Source organism: Rattus norvegicus, chromosome 6 (genome assembly GCF_036323735.1).
Source record: "Rattus norvegicus strain BN/NHsdMcwi chromosome 6, GRCr8, whole genome shotgun sequence".
NCBI classification, from domain to species: domain Eukaryota; kingdom Metazoa; phylum Chordata; class Mammalia; order Rodentia; family Muridae; genus Rattus; species Rattus norvegicus.
In genome coordinates, this window is record NC_086024.1 from 39,145,259 (window position 1) to 39,170,707 (window position 25,449).

The following is a 25,449-nucleotide window of genomic DNA, read 5'->3' on the forward strand; positions in this document are numbered from 1 at the left end:
ATTTCTCTGATAAACACCCTGGCCAAAGCAACACAGGCACGAAAGCATTCACTTAGTGCAGTACATCAGAACTAAAGCAGGAACCTGGATGCAGGAATTGATGCAGAGGACATAGAAGTGTGCTGCCTACTACCCTGCTTACATGGCTTGTTTTCGAATGTAATACCAGACCATTGCCCAGGGATGGCACAACTCACCCAGGCTTGGGCCCTTCCATGTCGATCTTTAATCAATAAAATGCCCCATAGACTAGTCTGATGGAGGGAATTCATCGGCTGCCTCTCTCTCTTCCCAGGTGAACTCTAGCTCATATCAAGTTGACACAAGTCACCAGCCCATAGGAGGAAAGGCATGACCTCACTGCTGATGGGATGTGGAAAAGAAGGGTAGGAAAAATAAGGAGAGAATTGCCTGCTACTTTTGGGCTACTCAGGAGTTCAGTACAAAACACAGCAATGGAAAGATAATTGGTGTAGGAACAACCCAGCATTTCCTTGAGCATTTGCCTCTCAGGAGCTGGGGAAATGACCATCCTGATCCTAGGGATCCTGGGCCTCCCTAGGGTTCTAGAAATAACCTGACTTCAAGAGAAAGGCTCTTTATAAAGATGAAAAGCAGCACTTACCTAGGAAGCTCAAGGCCCTGGGTTTGGTCCCCAACTCCGAAAAAAAGAACCAAAAAAAAAAAAAAAGATGAAAAGCAACCCTAGTATAAAATGGAAATAGTAACTCAATTACTTCTAATTAATAGTAGTATGGTATTCCAGAAGAAACCGTCATCTGCAAACCAACTATAATATACCAAGAATATGCCAGATAACATAACCATCCCATCTTACTGAATTGTATCACAGTTCTCTAGAGCAATGGCTCTCAACTTCCTTAAGGTTGCAAACCTTTAATACAATTCTTCATGTTATGGTGACCCCCCAACAATAAAATTATTTCATCCTACTTATAGCTAATTTTGCTACTGTTAAAAATTGTATATAAATTTAATATTAGGATATCTGATATATGACTCCCAAAGGTGTTGTCACCCATAGGTTAAGAACCACTCTTCTAGCCAGATGTTATGACCTTACTGGACAAGTGAAGACATAAGCTTAGGAAGATTTGCTATTTGCTAAAATCTCACTACAAGCCCAAGGCTGTCTACTTCCAGTGCATGACACCCCCCTTTCTTCTTACAGCAAATGCTCTGCCAAGACATCTGTGAAAATGAACATCAAGACAGAAAGACATAATGACAAGAGCCTATAAGAAGCAACTGTGGTTAGAGTGAGCACTGTCATTGAATGGGGATTGAAACAACAGCCAAGGAATAAAAACTGTCCTGAGTTCATGGTTTCACATGAACATGGCTTTGTTCTTTCAGTTCCCTGCTGTAACATCCATGCCTGAGTAGATTTCAGACTAGGGCACAGGGAGAGATGATTTAACCCATTACCATGATCTCTGATGGATAAGGATAGTCAACAGAAAGCGAGGAAGCAATTTGACCAGTTTCTCATGCTAACACACCCACATTGGTTGAATTGCCATGAGTTTCTTGTTCCTGGAGTTTTATATGATCACAAATCTGACATGTTACATGGGTATACTGCACAGTTAGTACCATATGGCAAGATGTGTCATTTCTACTTGCTATTAGAATGGTCCACTAGTGTAGACCCAAAATAGTAACAGAGAAACCAAAAACATGAATGGGCAATTCATGTCCAAACCCCCAAATGTAGCCTACACTGTATGGGCTAGGTAGAGCAGGGGCATCTGGTCACTTCTTCAAATGATGCAGTGAAAGTGAAAACTGCTTACACTTTGGAAGCTAACATTTGATTATATCAGGTTGTGGTGGTTTGAATTAAAATGTCCCCATAGACTCATAGGGAGTGGCACTATTAGGATGTGTGGCCTTGTTAGAGAAGGTGTGGTCTTATTGGAAGGAGTCTGATACTGGTGGAGTGGGGCTGAACTTTGAAGTTTCAGAAGCTCAATCCAGGCCCAATGACTAGTGCTGAGACCTGAATTGTAATAGAGGTGGGTCACATTTCAATTCTGTTTCATCCTCAGAATCTTCTTTCTACCATATAAATGTGAGTGGTACCGGTGGCTGCCTGACTAAGTAAATATTTCTCCAGAAAAGCATATGTTTATTCTCCTCCATTTCATCCTCTGTTTACTTATTCATAGCCTATAAAAAGCTCTTAGCTGCAAACATTCAAGTTTCTTCATTACATTCTCCAAAGTGGGAGGTTGTTTTCCCTCTCATGTAGCACCTTTTTCAGTGTGTAAAAAAAATTCTAGAAAACACTTGTAGACGTTTGTCACCCAGGGCCAGTGAGACAGTTCAATGAGGAAAGAATTTGCAGTCATGTCTGAAAATCCAAGCTTCATTCTCAGGACCCACATGGGTGGAGGAAGAGAACCAACTACTATGATGTGTCCTCTGACCTCCACACACCTACTGTGTCATGAGCTCCCTCCTTCCATGCAAACATGCAAAGTGAATAGAGAGATGTTTTGAAAAATGAAAGGTACAAGAGAGTCTGGAATATTCCAACAGCAGCAGAATTATCCTACAGCCCTTGAAAACCTCAGACGTCAATGGTTTTCACAGAATCTTAGCAGAAATTGGCATCTGTATAAAAACTATTACCATGAAATCTATGAGCCAAATGGTCCAGTATCCCTACCCAGCTAGGGAAGAAGGAAAAGAGCCACCCTTCTCTACCTACTGACCAATTCTACGGATGCACTTTACTTGCATGACTTCTGTTTTCATTGTCTACCCCTATCTTCAACATTACCTGTTTACTCTGACTCCACTTATATTTCCTTCAAGATTGGTCCAGAGACCTGAAGTCTTACCATTCCACTCCTCTTCATCCTCCACTCACACTTCATCATCCCAAATTGATTATTGTGCCTCACTGACTATCACTGGCCATGCCTTCCTTTTCCTGACTCTTGTATCTTCTATAAATATATAACCTATGACACTCTACCACATCCATGAATTAATGATATGGCCAATTCTTTCACTTGAGGCATTTCTTTTGGTAGGCTATTGAAACATTCTTCAATTTGACCTCTCTGACACCCATTTTTCTTCTTCTAATCTTGCCTCATGTTGATCCTGACATTATCTTCCTTCTAAAATGAATTGAACACTAATGCCTTAATATTCCCTACAGTTAATCCTCAAACTTCCTAACATGACGCCTAGCACTCCTTTAAACCTCATCATAACCCTTCCACTGTTTACCTATTACCACTTCCACCTATAGTTCTATACCATTTTTTTTATTCTCTATACCTGCCTTACCCTGTTTTCTGTTGATATACTGTTGAAGACTCGGTAATTTATAGAGCAAGAGGGTTATTTCTGGTGATTTTATGGCTGGCATGTTTGGGAACATAATTTCTGACTCAAAACCAGTCCATAGAGAAGACTTTCCTGTTGGATCATGATACATCAGAAGGTCTTCTGAAACAGTAGGAGTTTAACTAACTTCTGTGGTTGTTTGAGTAAGATGCGCTTGGGCCTTTGAATGTTTGGATGTAAGTTGGTGGCACTCTCTAGGGAGGCTTAGGCCTTAATGGAGAAAGTCTGTCACTGACAGTGAGCTTTGAGAATTTAAAGATTCATAGCATTTCTAATTTGATCTCTATGTTTCACGTTTGCAATTCAAGATATGAATTGGACTCTCAGCTGATGCTTCAGTTGCTATGCCTGTCACAACTGCCTCTGCTCCACCATCATGGACTCCAATCTTCTAGGACTATAACCCAAAATAACTTTTATTCCATAAATTGCTTTGGTCATGGCATGTTACCACAGCAATAGAAAAGTCATTAATACCCTTTCACAAAAAAGCAATCTCTTAATAACCCATTAATCTATTAATCCATGACTATGCTAATCCATTCATAAGGGAAGAATCTTCATGATGAAATCGTCATTCCTGGAAGGTCTCACAAATCATAATTTGAGGATTAAGTTTAAAACACATGAAAGTTAGGGGACGCACAAGCCATAGCAGAATTTTTACAGACTGCTCTTTCTTCCACTGTCTTAGGCCCAACATTAACATCCCTTTCCATTTCATTTCATTTAGAAGCTGCATATAGCTTCCAAATTCGTAGGACATTATGTGACTACAGGAACTTTTGAGCTCTACAAAAGTTTGCTAGACAGCTATTTTATTACCTTTAAGCAACAGTTTTGACTTTTAAAAAGTGGACTTCAGTAACTAAAGTCGAGCTCTTTGAAAAATACATTTACTGAAAAAAATGTTGCTCAGCTTAGCAGATGACACATTGGGATCAAGTTCTTCTACTGGGAGAGAGGTACTTATTACTATTCAGTAAGTACTGTGTTAAAAAATGGAGCAAAGCATGGGAAGATAGAACTTCATTTAATATGTAGTATTTCAATTCAAATTAGGCTAATCTGCTTCCTTATTAGAAAGTGCAAGACAAGGATCCCTGAAAGAACTGAACCCAAGGGCTTCTGACTCTATGGGAAGAATATTTCTTGCTCCTGAGGTCCAAGAAGGATGTGTCCAGGGAGAGACCAGTTCCTATACCACAAGTTGCTCTGTTTTGTTGTTGTTGTTGTTTTGTTTTGTTTTTGTTTGTTTGTTTTAGTGACACTTACGAGTCATGGAGACTTGGGTGGCATTGACATTCACTGCTGAATAAAGTATGGCCAAGTTAGGTTGGAAAATTCCTAAGACTCTAGTGAAATTCCAACAAGTCACAATATTTAAAAATTCTTAGAGAAAGAAGAAAGTCCTTCAGTCCTTAAAATCAGAGAGAGGACATGCCAAATATTTAAAGACTATTAATCATACATAGTACCTAAAAGCCATATGAATGTTTATTCTCTCTATAGTTGTATTTATATCAAGCTTAAAATTCAGTTTTTATTATTCTAATTCTTGCTTGGAACATATGCCACTGCTCATAAAATATTTACTCAAAGGACATAGAGCACTCTTGGTGGATGAATAAATATTGAGATAAGAATCCAGTTATTCTAAGTAGCCCTCACCCAGAAGGTTACTTTTATTGGTACTGATTTTTATTTCTATGCTTCAGTATCTCCCAGGGAAGGTGACTGTCTAGGTTTATAATACTGATGAGTTCTTTCGGAAGAATGGAGGTCTGGGGGTTTTGAAGTCAGTTGCCACAGCCAAAAGGCTATGGTCAATATACAATATATGGTAATTATGTTGTATTGAGGTCACATTTCTTGTTATAGCATCACTGTTTAGCAGAATGACCCTTTACTGATGGACATGACAGAATTCCCAAGGAAAGGTTCTTTTCTAGGGTGCTTTAAATATCTGGCAGAAAAGGTCATTCTGGTTTGAGTTCTTCAGGATTCTTATCATTATTGATAAGATATTTATAGCAAAAATAACTTTGATCATTTTTCTTATTATTAACAAATATATTGGGGCTGAAGAGATGGTTCAGTGGTTAAGAGCACTGTCTGCTTTTGCAGAGGTCATGCCACTGCTGGTGGCTTACAATCATGTGTAATTGGATCCAATGCCCTCTTCTTGTGTGTCAGTGACAGGATGTTCATAAACATTAAATAAATACATCTTCTTAAAAAAAACAACTATATTAACTCTTGACTTTCATGGTGATGAATGAAGTTTAATTTCCTTTCCCAGAAGGGACAGGACTTAGTGTCTCATATCTAATATACAAAGTATAGAAAAGGACAAGCTATAGTGTACCTGCACTTACTGAAAAAAACAGGTAAATACCAATCTTTTTTTTTTTACATTTTATTTTTTTTTATTAACTTGAGTATTTCTTATATACATTTCAAGTGTTATTCCCTTTCCCGGTATCCGGGCAAACATCCCCCTCCCCCCTCCCCTTCCTTATGGGTGTTCCCCTCCCAACCCTCCCCCCATTGCCGCCCTCCCCCCACCAGTCTAGTTCACTGGGGGTTCAGTCTTAGCAGGACCCAGGGCTTCCCCTTCCACTGGTGCTCTTACTAGGATATTCATTGCTACCTATGAGGTCAGAGTCCAGGGTCAGTCCATGTATAGTCTTTAGGTAGTGGCTTAGTCCCTGGAAGCTCTGGTTGCTTGGCATTGTTGTACTTTTGGGGTCTCGAGCCCCTTCAAGCTCTTCCAGTTCTTTCTCTAATTCCTTCAACTGGGGTCCTATTCTCAGTTCAGTGGTTTGCTGCTGGCATTCGCCTCTGTATTTGCTGTATTCTGGCTGTGTCTCTCAGGAGAGATCTACATCCGGCTCCTGTCGGTCTGCACTTCTTTGCTTCATCCATCTTGTCTAATTGGGTGGCTGTATATGTATGGGCCACCTGTGGGGCAGGCTCTGAATGGGTGTTCCTTCAGTCTCTGTTTTAATCTTTGCCTCTCTCTTCCCTGCCAAGGGTATTCTTGTTCCCCTTTTAAAGAAGGAGTGAAGCATTCACATTTTGATCATCCGTCTTGAGTTTCATTTGTTCTAGGCATCTAGGGTAATTCAAGCATTTGGGCTAATAGCCACTTATCAATGAGTGCATACCATGTATGTCTTTCTGTGATTGGGTTAGCTCACTCAGGATGATATTTTCCAGTTCCAACCATTTGCCTACGAATTTCATAAAGCCGTTGTTTTTGATAGCTGAGTAATATTCCATTGTGTAGATGTACCACATTTTCTGTATCCATTCCTCTGTTGAAGGGCATCTGGGTTCTTTCCAGCTTCTGGCTATTATAAATAAGGCTGCAATGAACATAGTGGAGCACGTGTCTTTTTTATATGTTGGGGCATCTTTTGGGTATATGCCCAAGAGAGGTATAGCTGGATCCTCAGGCAGTTCAACGTCCAATTTTCTGAGGATCCTCCAGACTGATTTCCAGAATGGTTGTACCAGTATGCAATCCCACCAACAATGGAGGAGTGTTCCTCTTTCTCCACATCCTCGCCAGCATCTGTTGTCCCCTGAGTTTTTGATCTTAACCATTCTCACTGGTGTGAGGTGAAATCTCAGGGTTGTTTTGATTTGCAGGTAAATACCAATCTAACCCGGAGGTTGCAGTCACTATCCTGGCACTGGATCCTCATAAATTCTTCATTTAGCATACTACCAAGGCACGCCAAACCCTAGTCTCTTTATAATTTTTCTGTAAATCCAAACTTACTCCAAACTTAAAAGTCTAAATCAGTCTTGCTAGGTAATTAGGATTATTCTTCCAACTGTTGTTTGTTCAAGAAATTATTGGAAAATTACTGATAAAGATTGGAAAGAAATATTTGTAATAGATCTAACAGGAAAGTGTTACCTAAAACATACAAAGAACTTTAAAAAAAGCAAAAACAATTAGATTTCACAATAGGCAAAACAAATCCACACAGACATTTAACCAATGACTATATTGACATGCATATAACAAAGAAACATGTGAAAAGATGCTCAGGTACAAATTAGAGCAACACCAAGACAATACCTGGTACCTATATAAATGGCCTAAATTCAGAAAAATATCAAAAGAGATGTAGAATTCTCATTCATTGGTGGCAGGAGTGTATAGTGGTACACTTGTCATTGAAGGCAATTTAACATTTCCTTACAAAATTAAACATATTCTTATGATGTGATCCAGTAATCATGGCTTTTAATTTTTACCTAAATGAATGAGATCTGTAAGTATACCTGAAAACACACAAAACCACATTTTCGTTGTTTTATTCATAACATATAAAATGTGAAAAGATCCATCATATCAGACAATGAAAAATTACACAGCACTGAAACAAATGAGTTATCAAGCCACAAAAAATACAGTGAAACAACAAATTGATACTACTAAATGAAAGAAGCTAATCATAAATGGGTTACAGTCATCTGATTACAACTAACATTCTCCAACAAAAACACATGGACATTAAAAATGGTGGCCAATGATTAAGAGTGAAGGAAGGATGAATAGGCAGAGCATCAAGGACTTGGGGGACAGTGACCACTATTATATGACCGTGGTTGATATATATTGTATGCTTGTCCACAAGGAAACCCTAGTATGAACTATAAAGTTTAAATGCCAATTTGGTACTGTCGATTCCTCCATTCTACAATGTGTGGAATGTGAAGAAAATTGGGAGGCTTTGAAAGGGGGAAAAAGGAACTCCACATTATTTTGACTATATTTTGTCATAAACCAAATAGTTCTGTAAAAAAATTAAGTATAATTAAAAATAAAAATTTAAGTGCTGACTTGGTCCCTCTGAATCATTTGCTTATCCCCAAGTTCCACAGTGACTGCAACATGCCATACTATACATTGAAATTCTTCCTAGCATGCCTCTATCACCTTTGAATTTATATTCTGCACTAATGACCAAATAATCTAGCCAAGTCTAAACCCAATTCTTCCTCCTTCTTTTTTTTTAAGACTTTCCAGTCTTAATCTGATGGAATTTAATTTTGTTTATTTCCTTCACGGTAGGCTTCTCTTTGAATTTCCTGGATTCCTTGTTGTTAGGAAATTAAGGTGAATCTCAAGAGATCCTTGGTCAGTATTCAGCTAGTATTGTCTGTCAGCAGACCCAGCCAGGAATCACCTGACAAGGTGTCTCAATGGAGTTATTGTCCTTATCAGATTGGTCTGTGGGTGTATTTGTGTGTGGCTGTATTTATCAGTTTGATCCAGAAGAATGAGGCAGTCCTGGTTGGTAACTTCTCTAGACAGATGGTTCTGGACTATATAGGAGATCTAGCTACATAGGAACCTATCAGTGAGAGAACTAATACGTAACATCCTTTCATGATTTCTACTTCAAGTTCTTGCTGGAGTTTCTGTCCCTGATTCTCTCAATGATGGACTGTGACCTGGAAATATAAACCAAATAAATCACATCTTCCATAAATTGCTTGTGGTCCATGGCATTAGTTACAGCAATAGACAGAAAATTGGAATTGTTAGTTTGGACATCTATGTCTTAAAATTCTCTTCCATAATGAATGAACCCAGTGTCTAGGTCTAGTACCCATTCCAGCTGAGAAGACTTTGAATAATTCAAGTATTGCATAATCATGTTATTTGTATGCTCTGACAGCAGAATTTACAATGCCTCGTTTAATGAGAAATTGAACGGAATATGTGTTTGAAAAATTAATCCATTTTAATAATATATGGCCTTGAGATTGGCCATCCCTGGCAGGAGTTTAAACCTATAAACTAAGGGACCATGAATACCAATTACAGTAAAAAGTAATGAGATATGTATTATTTCCCTAAGAAAATTACTTTTAAAAATATGCATTCCAACATCCTTGAGATTAATTGCACAATTATGCAGTTTCAAAGTGTAATGAGTAAAACTCTAAGCTGTGGTAAGAATGAAGGGAACCCTCATATTTACTAAAAATCTCAAAAGCTTTAAACCTGAACACTTGGAAGGTTATTGAAGTTTAAAAAATATAGCTTTCCAATAAAAATATTGATCAATCTTCCATTTAACAAAACCCGGGGATTTGAGCTAATTTAATAGTTAGTTAAAGAATAATGGTTAGTACACTGTGAAACACACTGAGATGAAATAGACTGAATATTGAAAAACTAAAAAAAAAAAAAAAACCACAACGTTGTTCACCAAAGGGAGGCTAAATAAATAGATTAGAGAAGAAAACACGATGATGGAAATGCTTTTTCCTTGTCTTGTAAAAGTGCTGCTCTCAGCAGGCAGACATTAAGGTGAATAAATTGAGAAAGAAATTATAGGTGAGAAATTAGCTTTTAGGTTTTTGTTATTTTCCCACTCACAGCCTACATATGAGAAATTCTGGAACAAGAGTTGTAGAAGGCACAGGTCCTTGAGTAACACAAGAGAGTTATGGAATTCCATGAATACCCACCTAATTCCTGTATAAATGGTTCCAAAGAGCAACCACGGTTCATCTAAAATGAAGCTTCTCCTCCTACATTGGAGTCCATCTTAGGCAGCTCTGATGACTAGAATGTTGTCTTCTGTATTAAGCAGAATAAAGGTGCATCTGGTTCTTTTAAAACAACAGTCCTGTAACTATCTTGGCAGGAATGAGGATATTCCAATGAGACTTTTGTATAGTCCTATTGGCTATCAGACTAGTGGAATAATGAACCTTAAGATACTGGGATATCTACAGAAATCACTTGCTGGAAGGAGTAGAGACTGAAGTTCTTGGACCAACGAGAAGGAGGATTTAAATCCTGGAGTGAGATTCCATACATTTCTGATCTCTTGTTCGACAATGTTATTGGAGAGTCTCATGATGGGGATGTGTGGTACCATACTTTCATAAGGATTGGTTTCCTATGCATGCTTCTGGCCCCCTATTCAAAGCCAAACTTCAGGCTGGTGATGACTCAGGGCTTAAGAGCATTTACAGCTCTGGCAGAAGACCTGAGTTTAGTTGTAGCACCCATCTGGAGTAGGGGTCTGCAGTCTCCCGAATCTCTAATTCCAGAGGACATGACACCTTCTTCAAGGGCAATTGACTCATGCACATCCCCCACTACTCATACATATACCCATTTAATTAAACACAAAAATAAATCCTTAAAAGTCTAAGCCTCATGTTAGGATCCTGAAGAAAAACTTGTGGAGAAGAAGATTTTAATGAATTTTCTGCTTTTAGCTATTATATGTTTAATTGGCTACTGAAGTTGGTTTCTGAAGAGTGACCAGGTTCAGGCTTTAATTCTAACTTCGGTAATAGTCCTTCATATACCTTAAAGTACCAAAGAACAACACTTGGACTGAGTCCAGAACTATCGTCTGAAGACCATGCCCCTCTATCATCTCCTGCATTATGGTTTGTATTTTTCAGTTAAATAGCACTAGTAGATTGTTTCAACACAAAGTTCTGATGGAATTCAAGTTGTTAAAAAGTGGGTGGGTTTATTACTACATTTTTGGGAGTTATAATTAAGATCTGAATAGTCTCTTATGAATAGTTATTTTAGCTGCCAACACTGACTGAGAAGGTCACACCATGATAGTACCTGGAGGAGCATTCCCACCACACCCAGTTACCCAGTCCTTCAGTTCAGTCCTCCTGCCAATGAGGGGCAAGTGGAACTTTGATGCTGCTCTGGTTCCCATGGCACACAAAAACTACTTTTCATCATACACAATGTAGAAGGGAAGGAAATGGACAGCCACTGGATTTAGCTCAATTATCCACTGAAACTTTACAAACTTGACTGTTGCATTCTGCATTGGATTGTCCCACTCGCAGAGAAGTGTTGCTAACAATCCACTTAAAAGTTGATGGTCAACAAATAGACACAGCCCAAAATAAGTCTCAAGAATTATCACACAATAAAGTTGTACAATATGCAAAGGAATATATACACATACACACACAAACAGAATGTGGGTGTGCCACTAGGACTAAATGTGTCAATGTTTATGGATAGTTTATATACATATTTAAATAAATTCCTAAGGAAAAATAAATTATATTTGTGTTTGTTTCACTTTAATATTTTGGAAATATTGACAGCTTTACAATTAACTATATAGATATCTAAATATGCTACTATATGAATGTATAGATAAGCATACATGTGCATTTTGTGTATGTATTACATATCATTTCACTTCCATCAGGGGTGAATATTATGCTGAAATACCAACCCAGAATCAGAATGCTTATCCCCTGGCTTCCTAACATAAGAAGAAATGCTTTGTGATGGGTGAGCCATAATGACTTATTGTCCTCTTTCTCCAGCCTTGCAATCATCATCAATAAATAGGCCTTTGGACTTGTACTCCATCTGAGACTGGGCTCTATCTCCAGTAGTTTCCCTTCTTCCTGCAGCCACAGCAGACGTCTTGTATCTATATCCTCATTCTGATGGTTTATTTTGGTTGTCATCTTGACTTTACCTTGCATTAACTAAAATCCAGGTACTTGGGCACACACTTGTGAGGAGTTTTTCTTTGTTGGATTATTTGAGGTGAAAGACTCACTTTAAATCTGGATCATCTGAAGTTCGAATACCCACCCCAAATCTGGGCCACATCTTCTGGCCACATAAAAGTACATAGAAAAAGGAAGATTAATGGCCATTCAGAGCCTGCCTCACATGTGGTTCATACATATACAGCCACCAAACTAGATAAGATGGATGAAGCAAAGAAGTGCAGGCTGACAGGAACCAGATGTAGATCTCTCCTAGGAGACACAGCCAGAATACAGCAAATACATAGGCGAATGCCAGCAGCAAACCACTGAACTGAGAACAGGACCCCCGTTGAAGGAATCAGAGAAAGGACTAAAAGAGTTGAAGGGACTTGAGACCCCACATGAACAACAATGCCAACCAACCAGAGCTTCCAGGGACTAAGCCACTACCCAAAGACTATACATGGACTGACCCTGGGCTCCAACTGCATAGGTAGCAATGAATATCCTAGTAAGATCACCAGTGGAAGGGGAACCCCTTGGTCCTGCCAAGGCTGGACCCTCAGTGAACAGGATTGTTCGGGGGAAGGCAATAATGGGGGGGAGGATGGGGAGGGGAACACCCATACAGAAGGGGAGAGGGAGGGGTTAGGGGGATGTTGGTCTGGAAACCTGGAAAGGGAATAACATTTGAAATGTAAATAAGAAATACCCAATTTAATAAAGATGGAATAAAAATGAAAAAAAAAGAAAAAGAAAGAAAAAGGAAGATTTTGCTTTTCAACTGCTTGCCCCAAGTTCCCCTATCCTGATCCTGAGTCACTCCTTCCCTGGTGTAAGATCCTATCAGGATTCCAACACAGAATTAACTTGAAACTCACTAGGACTTTGCTGGTACTTCAGAACAAGATTGGGACCACTGAGACATTTAGTCCCATAGACTGAACAACCCCAATATCCTTGCGCTTTCTGTCAGGATACAGTTAGTGCTGAATTACTAATACCATATCCTGTAAGTCACTCTAATAAATAATAATTTCATTCATATATATGATACATTATTATATAATATACTTATAATCATATTATATAAGTATATAATATACTTATTCATATTGAAGAATGTTCTCTATCTTAGTAAAAATTCACTTCTCCTTAAGAATATTGATTTTATACTTGTCTTATAAAAATAGAATTTGATTTTGCCTGATGTAGCATATTAATATTAGCATTCCTGATTGCATGTCTATTTGTCTGCTATTCAAATTTTCCTTCACATCAGTGGTAATAATGTTCTACTTCCCTTACAAGTTAATGTCGTCAAATAAAATCTTTTACAGGTGTTCCCAGAAAACAAAAACCTTTTTAAAAATTGAAGTAATGCATCAATAGGGAAGATATCACATGTTAAATCTACATCACACACCAAACAATGGCTACATTTAATATAACACATACAGATGCAACATTTTGTATATTTCAAAACAATAGTAACGGAATTTTAATTTTATATGCATGCCAAATGCCATAATGGGCATGCTAGGATATGTGGAGTGGGATTAAACAAGACACTATCTTTGTTATAGAGACCACCAGAGCCCAGAGAGAGGAAAGAGGTATATATGGTGTTTGCAAGCATCAGGTAATAAATTTATGGTTAAAAAAATCAAGCAAACAAACTGCAGAACTTGAAGATAAGCTGAGAATTCAGAATCTACAATCCTGAGGCTTTCTTTAGATGCTATTTTTAGCATAGCATTTTTTTGTTTTGTTTTGGTACTCTAATTCATGTGATACAGTTTTATATGACCTACAATTTCTACAAAATTAATGATAGTAAACAATTCAGTTTCCGCATGGCTGTATAAAAAGGGGAAATTTCGAGGAGTATTTCCACATGCCAGTGGTCCTGCTAAGAGCTCATGTAGCCCCATGCTCTCAGGGATGTAAGAACATATTCCCTCATTGACTTCTCATCCATCTTGTACACTTCCCTTGATGTAAACCAAGGCAACAAACAGAAACATGGATGATTAAGAACATGAATAAAGCACTTCAGCCACAATTCACTAGTCTGAAGTCAAATATGCAATGGTTGTGAGGGCTGTGTCACACGAGCCAGTTCTACCAGCTGCTTGCCAAGTCTAGGATGCTCTGAAGAGGATCCAAGGCAGAGACTGGAAAATGAACTACCTATGCCATTCCTTGGCTTTTAATCTAAAATGTTCTGTGACAGTGACCAGTCAGCTCATTCCATGTGATCTGCCTTCCAGAAACAATAGAAAACACTCTTTCTGTAGTTGCAATGTATTTCTGAATGTTAACTGGGGCTGTGAATGAAAGAATTAAGCCCTCTAAAATCACTACTTTAAGACAGGAACAATGACTTTCCATATTTATGAGTCTATTTTGATGCCTAGAGGTGAAAGCAAATAAATTGACAATAACTTCAGACGTGGCTTCACTGCAAGGAAACAGTTGAGGCCTGTAAGGTTTCAACATCCATATGCTGGATCAGGTAGTGTCTCTATAGTTGGTCATCTTGGGAGGGCTGTGTTGCTCTTTAGTTCCTTAGAATCAGAATTAGTCTATATAACTTACATCAGCAATTGTGATGACTGCAGGTCAGTCCATTTGTGTGATGCCTTATGGCACATTTCCCCCTAAATGCTGGCGATGCAATGCTGCACTGCAGAGTAGGGTGTAAGGTGTGCAGAGCAAGGATTATCACTACAGAATAGCAGTGAGGCTTAATCCATTTTAGCAGACTGTGATGAAATAGTTTAGTGTCTTACAGTTAAAAGAAACAAAAAACAAAGCAATTCTGGGAGTTACTGGACATAAAAGAAACCATAACACCTATTGATTACAGTCTAGCAGGAAGGGCAGGAAGCTAACTGCGCCATAGAGTAGCTCTCTTATGGCCCCATTTGTCTGGGTCAGAACAGCGACATGCCTGACTGCAGCACAGTAGCATGAATTCAATTGAGACAAGGATTCCTCTGTCCAACTATCAAGCTAGTTTTCTTTCCACTCCCTCACAGTTGAAGTTCCATATGCCTTCAGCAGATAGCTGTGATACTTTTGGTGTGTACAGAAGTCAAGTTCTTTCATTGCTCAACAGGGTTACTTTAGTTCATGTAATTAGATAATTCAAAGGATGAGTCTTTGAAGGTAGCATCATTTTAGTTACAGAGTGTACAAACTATGCAATAATCTGGGCTTTTTTTTTTTCTATTGAACTGATAAGAATTCTTGGTTATCAGTTACAAACAAGGCTTGGGACTGGAGATATAGATCCAGTTGGTGGAGGGATTCTCTGCATTGACTTTGATCTTTGCCCCACATATATTGGGTGTGGTACCAAGTATCATAGTACTCTGGAGGTCAGCGTAAAAATAACTTCAAGGTCATCCTAAACCACAAGGACTGTTAGAAATCCAGTTAGTTTAGGCTATGTTACAGCCTTTAAATGATTTTCTATGAACAAGAAATTTTAGAGAAGAGCACATTGAGAGTGTAAGCTCATGCATGCCTCTTTGTGTGTATATATACATAATTACAGAAGTATAGTTGATAATAAGCTCCTATTCTCAGAAATGTCTTGCCTCCATTCCCTATAATATACATTTCTTTTGAATCTGGTCAAATTGCATGATTATTTTTGGCTATGCAGATGCAACCTTTTCCTTTTTATACATTTCCTCTTGTGTGGATAGAAAGGAAATGAGATTTGAAATCATAGCTGAAACTGAATCTGCTATTATTAACGTTACTTGAAAAAAGTTACTTTTAGCTTTCTCATTTGTAAACTTATAATCAATTGACAGTTTGTAAAATTAGAACACATGCTCACACACACACAAACACACACACACACACACACACGTACACTTCTATGAAAACACATTTACTACACAGATCTACTGGGAGAATTAAATGAGATCGTTCAATATATTGTTCATTAACTATAAGTCTTCTTAAACCTGCAGGGATGCACCAGCTTGGCTCGTTATAAGATATTGCTGCAGACAATCTTGCTGTAGTAGCTGCTGAATACCACCAGGTTAGTGTCCACATTATCATGGACTGAAACCGTTCAGTGTTCAACACCCTGCTTGCTCCTATGGCTTATACAATTATATCCAAATTCAAAACACAGGCTGAACTATTGCAATCAACACATGCAAGTATTTTTCCACAGCCAACACACATATTTAAGGACATCAAACCCAAATCCACATAAATTTACAAAAATAGAAGGATAGCTTAAGCAGTTATGAGTGTAAAGATCTTACAGAAGACCACTGTATTGTTAATGGTCTTATAATTGGAAAATATTTGTTTTTACTGACCTCTAAAGCCTTATGATATATCCTTGCCTAATATTTCAGGAAATATTATTTCAGTTTATGCTTCACGTGGTCACCTCTATGTCACAGCCTTATCCGTCATAGGGTAACCCTATCACCACCGGGCCCCATGTCTTAGATTGGTCTGTGCATGAGGAAAGTTGCCCGTCTCTGGATACCGCAGTGCTGTGTGACAGTAACTGTTAAATGACCTAGGGCGAACTCTACAAAAGATGCCAGCCAGAAAATGAGTTAGTGGGGAAATGATGATCACCCTATCGCGTGCGATGAGGAAACCTCAGCGATGTAGAAGGGCTGATCAAAGAATCATTGAGTCTCTCTCATCCCAGTGTAATGGATCCACAAATCCATGGGGTGTAAGAGCAGAGAACTCAGATGCCGACTAATTCATGAGCATAGATAACCAAATTCTAGGGGAGGCCCCTTGTTCAATGGCCACAAGTGCTTGAGTGATAACGACCTTTTCATGTTTTTGTTGAGATCTGAGTTTGCAAACCAACCATAGCATGAACACTAATCCACAGCATAGGGCTGCACCAAACAGAGCCACTCCTGATAAGTAGTGGGCACCTCATCTGGTTCTCCTCAGCTGTTATCACCAAGGGCCGTAGTCAAGCCGCTCCTATAATAAACTTTAGAATTCCCAATTGTTAGCAACTACTCCAGAAAGTTTACCCACTGTGCTTGTCTAACAATAGATTGGGGGAGGGTAACTCTAGACACTGCAGACACAATGGCTGTAGCAGTAATGGCTGCTACAATAGCAGCGAAAATGCCAAGGTCTTTCCCAGGACAGTTCAGGATCAGTCATTCTTCTCTGGAACAACCAGCAGGCAATGGAACCATGTCTGAGATCTGCACAACCAGGGCAGAGTTCCCCAGTCCACAGCAGCTTCACACAGATGGCATTCCTGTGAAGCTACAGACTGCAAGATGACAACACCAGTCAAGGCAGCAAGAGTCACCAGGGAAATGAGGGGGGATCTTCCATCTTCCTCAGGGCAGAGGAATGACTCCAGGGACCCGAACCACAAGAGCTGAATCTTCATGCAACCAGGATCAGCAAGTCTCAGCAACCACCTCTGGCAGCTGGCACACTCCTGTAGCATCCTGTAGAAAAAACACAAACATTTCCTCTTCCCCATATAAAATATCTGGACAGGATCATGTCAATATGTGGATCTTTCTGTTTCACCTAGGCAGAAGTATGCCTAGTTGTAGGGTGCCATAAACACTCAGAGTTCCTTGGCATCCAAATTTTAAAATTGAAATAAAAAGAGTATTATTAAATAATTGTATAGCATACATAGCATTCAGGGATATAACTCCCCCTTTTTATTTATTAAGATATAAACTGTCTAGTATCATTGTCTTCCCTCGTTAAGGGGTCCAGGCAGTCTAGTTTGAGTTCTTAAAACTTATAAAAGAACAGTACTTAGTGTTCTTAACCACTAAGCCATCTCTCTAGCACCTCACAAACTTTATTTACCTAAACATAAGCATTAATTAGAAATGTCAAATACTGTAAATATTGTCCAGATTTAGTCGTACTAGAAATCTCTGAGCTGGCAGGGCGAGGCTGGGAATTGAAAGTAAGCAAATGGAGTCTTCCTCTTTTCATATCAACTCCATTACCATTTTTAAAGCTAGGTATGAGTCTAAGGTTTAATTTAGTTGTCTGAGCCAGAGTACTGAAAGGACAGTTAGTTGTCAGACAATTTACACTGAAATCATCACTCACTGATTTCATGTAGAAAACTTGTCTCTAGTAAAGCATTAAGTAGAATAAACAAGTGATGAACCACCTATAAATGCAGTAAGCGATTTTTTATGGGTTGTATGCACAAATATATAGGAAGCATAAAAGCATGTAAAGAGTAAAATTATCAATTTTGTCTGAAAAATTTGTATATGTAATAGGCCAAATATCAGTATTTTGTAATAACCAATTAACTGTTGTTTGGAATAAGATATGTTTTATCAGATTTCTTTTTAAAATATTTCCATGACTCTAGCCTACAATTCTGTATTAACACAACTGAAGCTTTATCTCCAATGAGGATAACAAACAAAGACCTAAGTCCTCTGGTAAAGTGAGGTACTTAGCCAATTAACATATCTTTAGAAGCTTAAAATTAGTTTTAAATATTCTTTTTTTGGAGTAGTGTAACAGCTATTCTCCAAATATCAAAGCTCATTTTGAGAGTAAAGGTTTGTAGTAAAAATTTCTATATACACTTAAAGATTTAAAGTTCTAACTTCTGACATTGAAGAAGTGACAAAATTATATAATATAAGGCTATTAGCCATTTTTTGTAAAATTTTTAATGATATCACTTTATGGGCTCTCTAAAATTATAAGCAAGCTCACGAAATGAAAACTCATAATTGCCAGGATGTAAATAAATAACATAAAAACAATCTTCTAAATCTATCTTGAAATGGTAGTTGGAGTAAGCAAACTGGCTGTAATGTTCTCACAAGTTCCAAAACCTCATCAATCCTTTGTAAATCTTGTAACAATCTCTATCTGTTTGATTTTTTCTTAATTACAAATAAGTTTGAGTTAGTCAATATAACACTGGCAATCCTTAATCACAATCTTTAAGTTCTCCTTGTACCACCAGAGCACAGCCACAACTTTGGAAACTCACCTGAGTTCTGAGTATGTGACTAGGCAGCTGTTCTTGGGGCAGTGGAATTAGCATCAAAATACAGTAACTTCAGGGCAAACCACAACTTTGGAAAGCAAAACTCAACCTCCAACAAACTAGTCTCCAAAATCCAGTCTCCAAAACACTGAGTCTATCCTTCATGTTACAAAGTTTGACTGCCAATTCCTACATATGAACGCACAATAGTGTGGTCTCCAATACCTCAACAAAGAGACATTGTCCTAAAATCTTTTAGAAGCCTGGTTTCTAGAATAAGAATTCCATAAAAATATTATCTCAATTTAGAGCTGTTTCCCTAGATTGGCTCATGTCACATGTTGTCTAGAATGACTTTATCTAAATTACCAGCTTTATGTCAACTTTCTGTTACCAATATTATACCTTTTTAACCATATCCAATAACTTAAAAGCCAGTAGTCCATAACCAAGGCATGTAGAGCGTATTTCTACATTTAAAACCAATGAGAAACAAAATTGAAGTGGCTACACATGTCTTTAATATTTATACCAAGCACCATTTTTACTTTTCTAGCTATGATTTTAAGAGAAGCACCTTGTCACCTGCTAAGTCTAATAATAAGTCAGGGATTTTTCTAAGAGAAACAGCCATCAGCTCTTGTACCAAAGAAGTTGAGGAGCTGCTGGCGCCTTTAAGATCAGCTCGTACACACGCTCACCCCCGGGCAGCTTCTCCAGCTGACCTAGACTCCTGGCTACAGCTATAGGGCTCCAAGGACTGATTGAAACTGCTTTTTATTCATTTGTTCCTTTTTTGAAACGAGTTAAAACCAAATCAAGATGTGAACGACTGGCAGATAAAGTTTTTACCATTTTCTCTTTTGAACATGAAACATAAAACACTTAAGCAACAAGAAACAAAAACCACAGACATAAACTGACATACATAGACAGCTTGGTACACCAAGGACAGACAATAGACAAAGGGGAAAAACTAGATGGTGTCCAGCCAAAGGGGCCCAGATTCCAATAGGAGTCAGCAGAGAGGTAGGATTTCCCCTTTCTCACCACTTCCACGGTGACCATCTACTCGAGTGGAGTTAATATGGACGATGGATTGTCTCAATTCCTGGACTAGTCCATCAGCGTGTTGAAACCAAATTCCTGTAAGATACTGAGATATATTACGGGATATCTGAGCAGCACGACTGACATTCACAAATGGTATGGAAGTGAAACACAGTCCTGAATATTTCCACTCACAACCCAATTACATTAACTCCATCAAGCTGTGTATGGGCGTTGAGATGTCCTTGGGGGTAGGGGATAGGAAAAATGAAACCTGACTGGTCTCAGCTGAAAGTCCTTGAGACCAGGAATCTAAGTAGGCACACTCTGCAAAATACAGCTCTGAAGACAAACGTTTAGAATTGAGATATCTTTTGTTTGATTCTCCTGAATAAATTTTTTAGGCGGTCTACCTCTATCAAATCTGATCAGTATGACTCTGTGAAGTTTCCAGAGCCTAATCACACCTTTTACAAGCACAAACACAAAATTTTTCTCCCGAAATACTGTGTTCCTTTTATCTCCTTTTCTTTTCTTTTTTTCTTTCGAGACCTTTTCTCCCTCTGACATACTTTCTTGTTGTTCTGCAAGGACCCTCTGACCTGTCCTAACGGCTGTAATGGCTTCCCACACAAAGAAAAAAATAAACAAAATTAGCAGCCTTGCCCACAAAGGATCCATAACTTTCGGTTTCTTCACAGTGGCTCTCCACCTAGGCCCATATCTTTCTTCTTCATAGCGAGCTGCCTCATCTTCTAAATCTTCTTCCTCAGAGGGGCTAAGCTCGTCTGTTTCTGAACTATCAAGCCCCAAAGCCTCTAACTCTTCTACCAGATAAAGGCTTTTTTTCGGGGTTTTCTCCTTCCTCTGTTTCTCTCCCGGGGCGTTCTTTCCCCTATCTCTCGCTTCCTCGGATCTAAAGTCCTTGGAAGGGTCTGTTTTCTTATGTGCACCTTTTCTCTTTGAGCTCTTTAATCTTTCATCCCGATCTGTTTCTGACATGGTGTCCCGTAACTCCCCTAGCACTCTCTGTCCCGCTATCACTGTTGGGCAGCATTTCCCATATTCTAGGCACGACTTCTGACTGTGCCTAGCGGCAGCTGCAAAATCAAAAACCAAAAGAGAAAGAATAGGTGCTGCCAAAACAATAACAAAAGCTTCCGCTGCATCTTCTAATGGGGGAGAGAGACGAGAAAGATCAAGACCAAACATGCCTCTCAGAGCTTACCCTAGACACGGCAGTTCTGAATCCTCTCTGCGAGCGGAGGCTCTCCTTGATGCTGGCGATGGTGAGGCGTTTTTTCCCGGGTTTCAGCACCATATGTCCCGCGCTATCGTCCCGCCAGCAAGAACACGTGCGCGGACACCAGGATCCTTCTGTAGCAAAGCGTTTATTACATCTTGAAGAGGAGAGAGCCGGGGCCCAGAAAGGCGCTGTTTATAAAACCCTAGCACGGTATGCCCACACCTGATTGGTCGCTTACCCATGATTTCATAGGCATGCCCCAGAGTGGGCAAAGACCTGGCACGAACACACTCTTGTACATGCTCACACAGCTAGCTTCCTGAAAGGAAGTCAGGCTGGCATGGCAGAAGCCAGCACCATCTTGTAATGGCGAATGTTATCCCGGCTTTCCACGTGGGGCACAGTGGAAGCCAGTGCCATCTTGTGGTGGCGAATGTTATTGCGGCTTTCCACAGGTGGCCACATTATTGACAGTCAATATCAGCATCATTGACAGTCAAGATACATGCCTGCTAACAAGACAAATCAGTAGGTGCATGTGCTCTTTAATGGGATCAGTACAGCCAGTGTACAGCCTTGTCCTCTACCACAAGTAGTCCATACAGGAATGACCAGTCTCTGCTACAAAACAAAAACAAACAACAACAACAACAACAAACAAACAAAACAAACAAACAAAAAGAATCTGATAAAGAAGTCCATCTTCCTCTACCCTACCAACGTTTTGCTTTAAAACAATTCTAATGATAGTTAGAGATCACTGGTTAATTTAGAAGTTCAAAGTCATTATCTTCTAAGTCTGAAGCTTGTAGTAATGATCCAAAGGAGGTTTGCCTGCCCCTTACTTAGCAGAAAGATAGAGAATGCAAGGCACTGTGAATTTATGAGCACACAAAATTATACACCCATGAATAGAGCCCATGAGACAAGAGGAGTAAAATGTGAGTAGCTCTGATTTATAACTATATTTTGTCTATGAGCTTATGGTAACAGATGGTGAGAGGAAAAAGAAAATCAGTGTGCACATTCAGAGTCTGAAGGAGAAGCAGCATCAAATCCAGAAAGTCATGATGAGTAACTCATTTGAAATGTACTCATCTGTGTTTCTATGGGAGTGTGTTAAAAATGCTTTTCTCCCTCAGAGAAAGAAGTTAAATGGTCTTCAGTAGTGAGATCATTTATACCGTAGCTGGTGGCAATAGGAATCCCAGAAGTCAACCTCCATGCATCTCTTCAGCCAACTTTTGTCTGCCTCTTGTTTCTTATGGCCCTGAAGACATGTATAAATATTCATACATTACTAGCTATATTTTAATCTAAGATTAACTGATTTTTTTCTCACCATGGAGGAGACTTCACAGTACATACTTAGTGGCTCTTTGTAGACAGCAAATCCCACCTTTGACCGGAACTCTTCTCCAGGAAATGTTCCATCTGTAACACTGAAAAGCCAGTGCACAGTCCTGCAGAACTAAAAATTAACTGCATACGTTCCTAATTTTCTAATAAACTAGTATTTATCCTCATAATACACCACTGTCAAGTAATACAAAAAACAATTTAGAGAAATGAAGATATGTGTTTAAGCAGAATTCAGGAAAAAGAATTTAACAGACTGAGCACAAAGACACTGTAAATAAATAGAAGTTATGTATGCTAATGGGACATCCAGGCTGCACCATGGAGACACAGAGGGAGAGATAGTAAAGCTAATGCTCTCCACAAATTGAGTAAGAGCTCTTTATCTCTCTCTGTGTTACCTCTACAGCTCTCACTTTGTCTCTACCAAAGTCACTGCTAATCCTTGAAGATTGAATATCCAAATGAAGAAAGAGAAATAATCCTGAATTCCACAAGAAGCACATAACATATCAGGCTGTGTGATAGATTGTAGTCCATGTAGATGCCTAGGCTGAGCAGGGCCCAGAAAGCAAACCCAAATGACCTATAACCCGAGAGCTGATAGAGGAAAGTCCTAAGTTTCTTGAGGTTGGCTAGCAATGAGAATGCTTCCGGATGCTGAGCCCAGAACCTACCTCATGGATCTTCTCATTTGGGAGGCTGAAGTTAATGTGGGCAAACATCATGCCATACCATAAGAGGTAAGAAACAAGACAGTCACTGAAAAATATTTTCTTATTGTGCCAACAAGAGTCTGCTTTTAACATTTCTTTAATTTGCTTGGACAAATGTCCCATATTTCTTACTATATAGCTCATCACTTCTTATTAAAAGAAATGTAACCCAGCAACTCTCAACAGAAGTCCCAGGAGCCTAGGCACAAACAGGCTGTCTCATCCAAATAGGACAGCACAACCTTTCCCCTCTTGTTCCATGGTACAGCAGTCTCAGTAGCATGGTTGAAACACAATACATTCAGGGACTGCCAATACCAGACCTCTCCTCATTCTATTTCATGAGGAAGCCTGGTGTCACGTAGGAGCTAACAGAAGTCTTACATTGGTTCTCCTATTGCAGAATACTTTTCTGTGAGATCCTAGTCAAATCACTTTTTGTCTTAGAAGTTGCATTCTTTCCATGTTTGTAAAACTGAGCCAGTGAACTAAATCTAAATTATGTCTAACCATTTCCCCTGACCAGCTCCCTCAGGCCTCGCCAGACATTGACAGTACACCACAGCTGTTATGTTATTCAATTAGTCTCAGAGTATGCGGCTGAAACAGCCATAATAATATCCTTATCCTAAGACTGGGGTGAAAATGCAATTAGATAATTAACTCAAGTGCCTTCCTAGAATATAGCAACATCCAATTACTGACGCTTGGTTTTTAATGAGAAACAGAATAAAGCTTTTTTGTTAAAGGGGGAGGGGGTGAATCGAATCTTTGGAACAATAATGGAACAAAAAATACTTCAAATGACTAAAAGCCTAATGTTGAAGACAGAAGAATTTGACTATAAGGAAGACAGGTACAGAGAGATATCTGCAATGGGTGGGTATAGGGGTAAGGCTCTAGGCCAGTGGCTCTCAACCTTCCTAATGTTGCAACCCTTTTAATACAGTGTCTCATGTTGTGGTGATCCCCAGCTATAAAATTATTTCCACTGCTACTTCATAACAGTAATTTTGCTACTTTTATGAATCATAATATAAGTATATGACCTGCTAGGTACCTGACATTTGACACCTGTGAAAGGTCATTTGACCCCAAAGAGGTCATGACACAGGTTAAGAACTATGCTCTAGGGCATGACTGGAACCTTCAAAGAACATCTCATTACACAGACCAAGAGCTCCTAAATGAAGATTCTCAGAAAAATCATCAATGTCAGTAGGTTGAAAAGCAGCCTCCTACAGGATTCAGTTTCTAGACTCCCCAGAAAATATATTCTAGGATTGTTTATCCAATATACTTATATTTTAGAATGTACATAATTAATATTTATTAATACTTGTTATATCTTCTATAAGATGTTATACTCTGATTATTTACATACCCATCCATAGAAAAGTCCAAAATCCTCCTCGTTCTCCATGTTTCTAGTTCCAGCCTGGATAGCTCTGACCCATCTGATTTGCTGGGTGTAAAGGATGGGTCTAGATGAAGTCAAATAGCACAGCTGTGTTGGGAAAAAATAATTTCCCAGCGATGGAGCCAGAAGTCTGATTTTTCCCCAAAAAGTCTTATTTTCCCATCTCTGGCCCCCAAACTAAACTAACCAAAGCACATACAGAACTCAATGCTCTGCTTTGGTAAAAATAGAAGTAAACGTCACAATGATCATATGTAATTAGCTTTCCTGAGTTTGCAATTTTCGTAGTGTGCTAAAAATATTATTGCTATCATCAACAAAACTCAATTTCTGCAACATTCTTATTGTTAGTTTCCCAAACATATGGTCTGCCTCATCTTATTTGTGACCTCAACCAAAGAAATAAAGGCCACAGGATATGTGTACATACTTAGGAGATTTTTGACATTTTATACACTGTCTCCTGCACAGTCATGCTGGAAATAAAATGTCTTCCAAATAAACCAAGAAAGTCCAGTCTTTTTGACCTCTTGAGGAATTGCATTCTGTATGCTTTCTAAATGCAAAAGAGAAGAAAAATGAATGTTTCTTTAGCATCCATGGTGGTATTTTCTCAAATATAGCACATAGGTTTTCTGTTTTATATTTTTATGTTTCCAAGAAAGAGAAGCATCATTCAAGTCAATCTCTCCACATAAAGTGCCGC

At 38.8% G+C, this 25,449-nt stretch overlaps 1 long non-coding RNA gene across 4 annotated transcripts; it reads right to left on the reverse strand.

Moving 5' to 3' along the window:
- Positions 1-7,706: 7,706 nt before the first annotated feature.
- LOC120103513 (uncharacterized) lies at positions 7,707-25,031 on the reverse strand. 4 transcript variants are annotated; one of them, XR_005505799.2, is made up of 7 exons: positions 24,708-25,031; positions 22,617-22,690; positions 22,433-22,518; positions 21,487-21,869; positions 21,231-21,379; positions 20,003-20,098; positions 7,707-17,411 (listed from the first exon to the last, which is right to left on the reverse strand). It is a non-coding gene; the product is annotated as an uncharacterized LOC120103513 (long non-coding RNA). The 4 variants fall into 4 exon arrangements; XR_010052525.1 differs by having other exon boundaries at positions 21,231-21,869; XR_005505800.2 differs by lacking the exon at positions 22,433-22,518 and having other exon boundaries at positions 21,231-21,869; positions 22,591-22,690.
- Between the last annotated feature and the right edge of the window lie 418 nt (positions 25,032-25,449).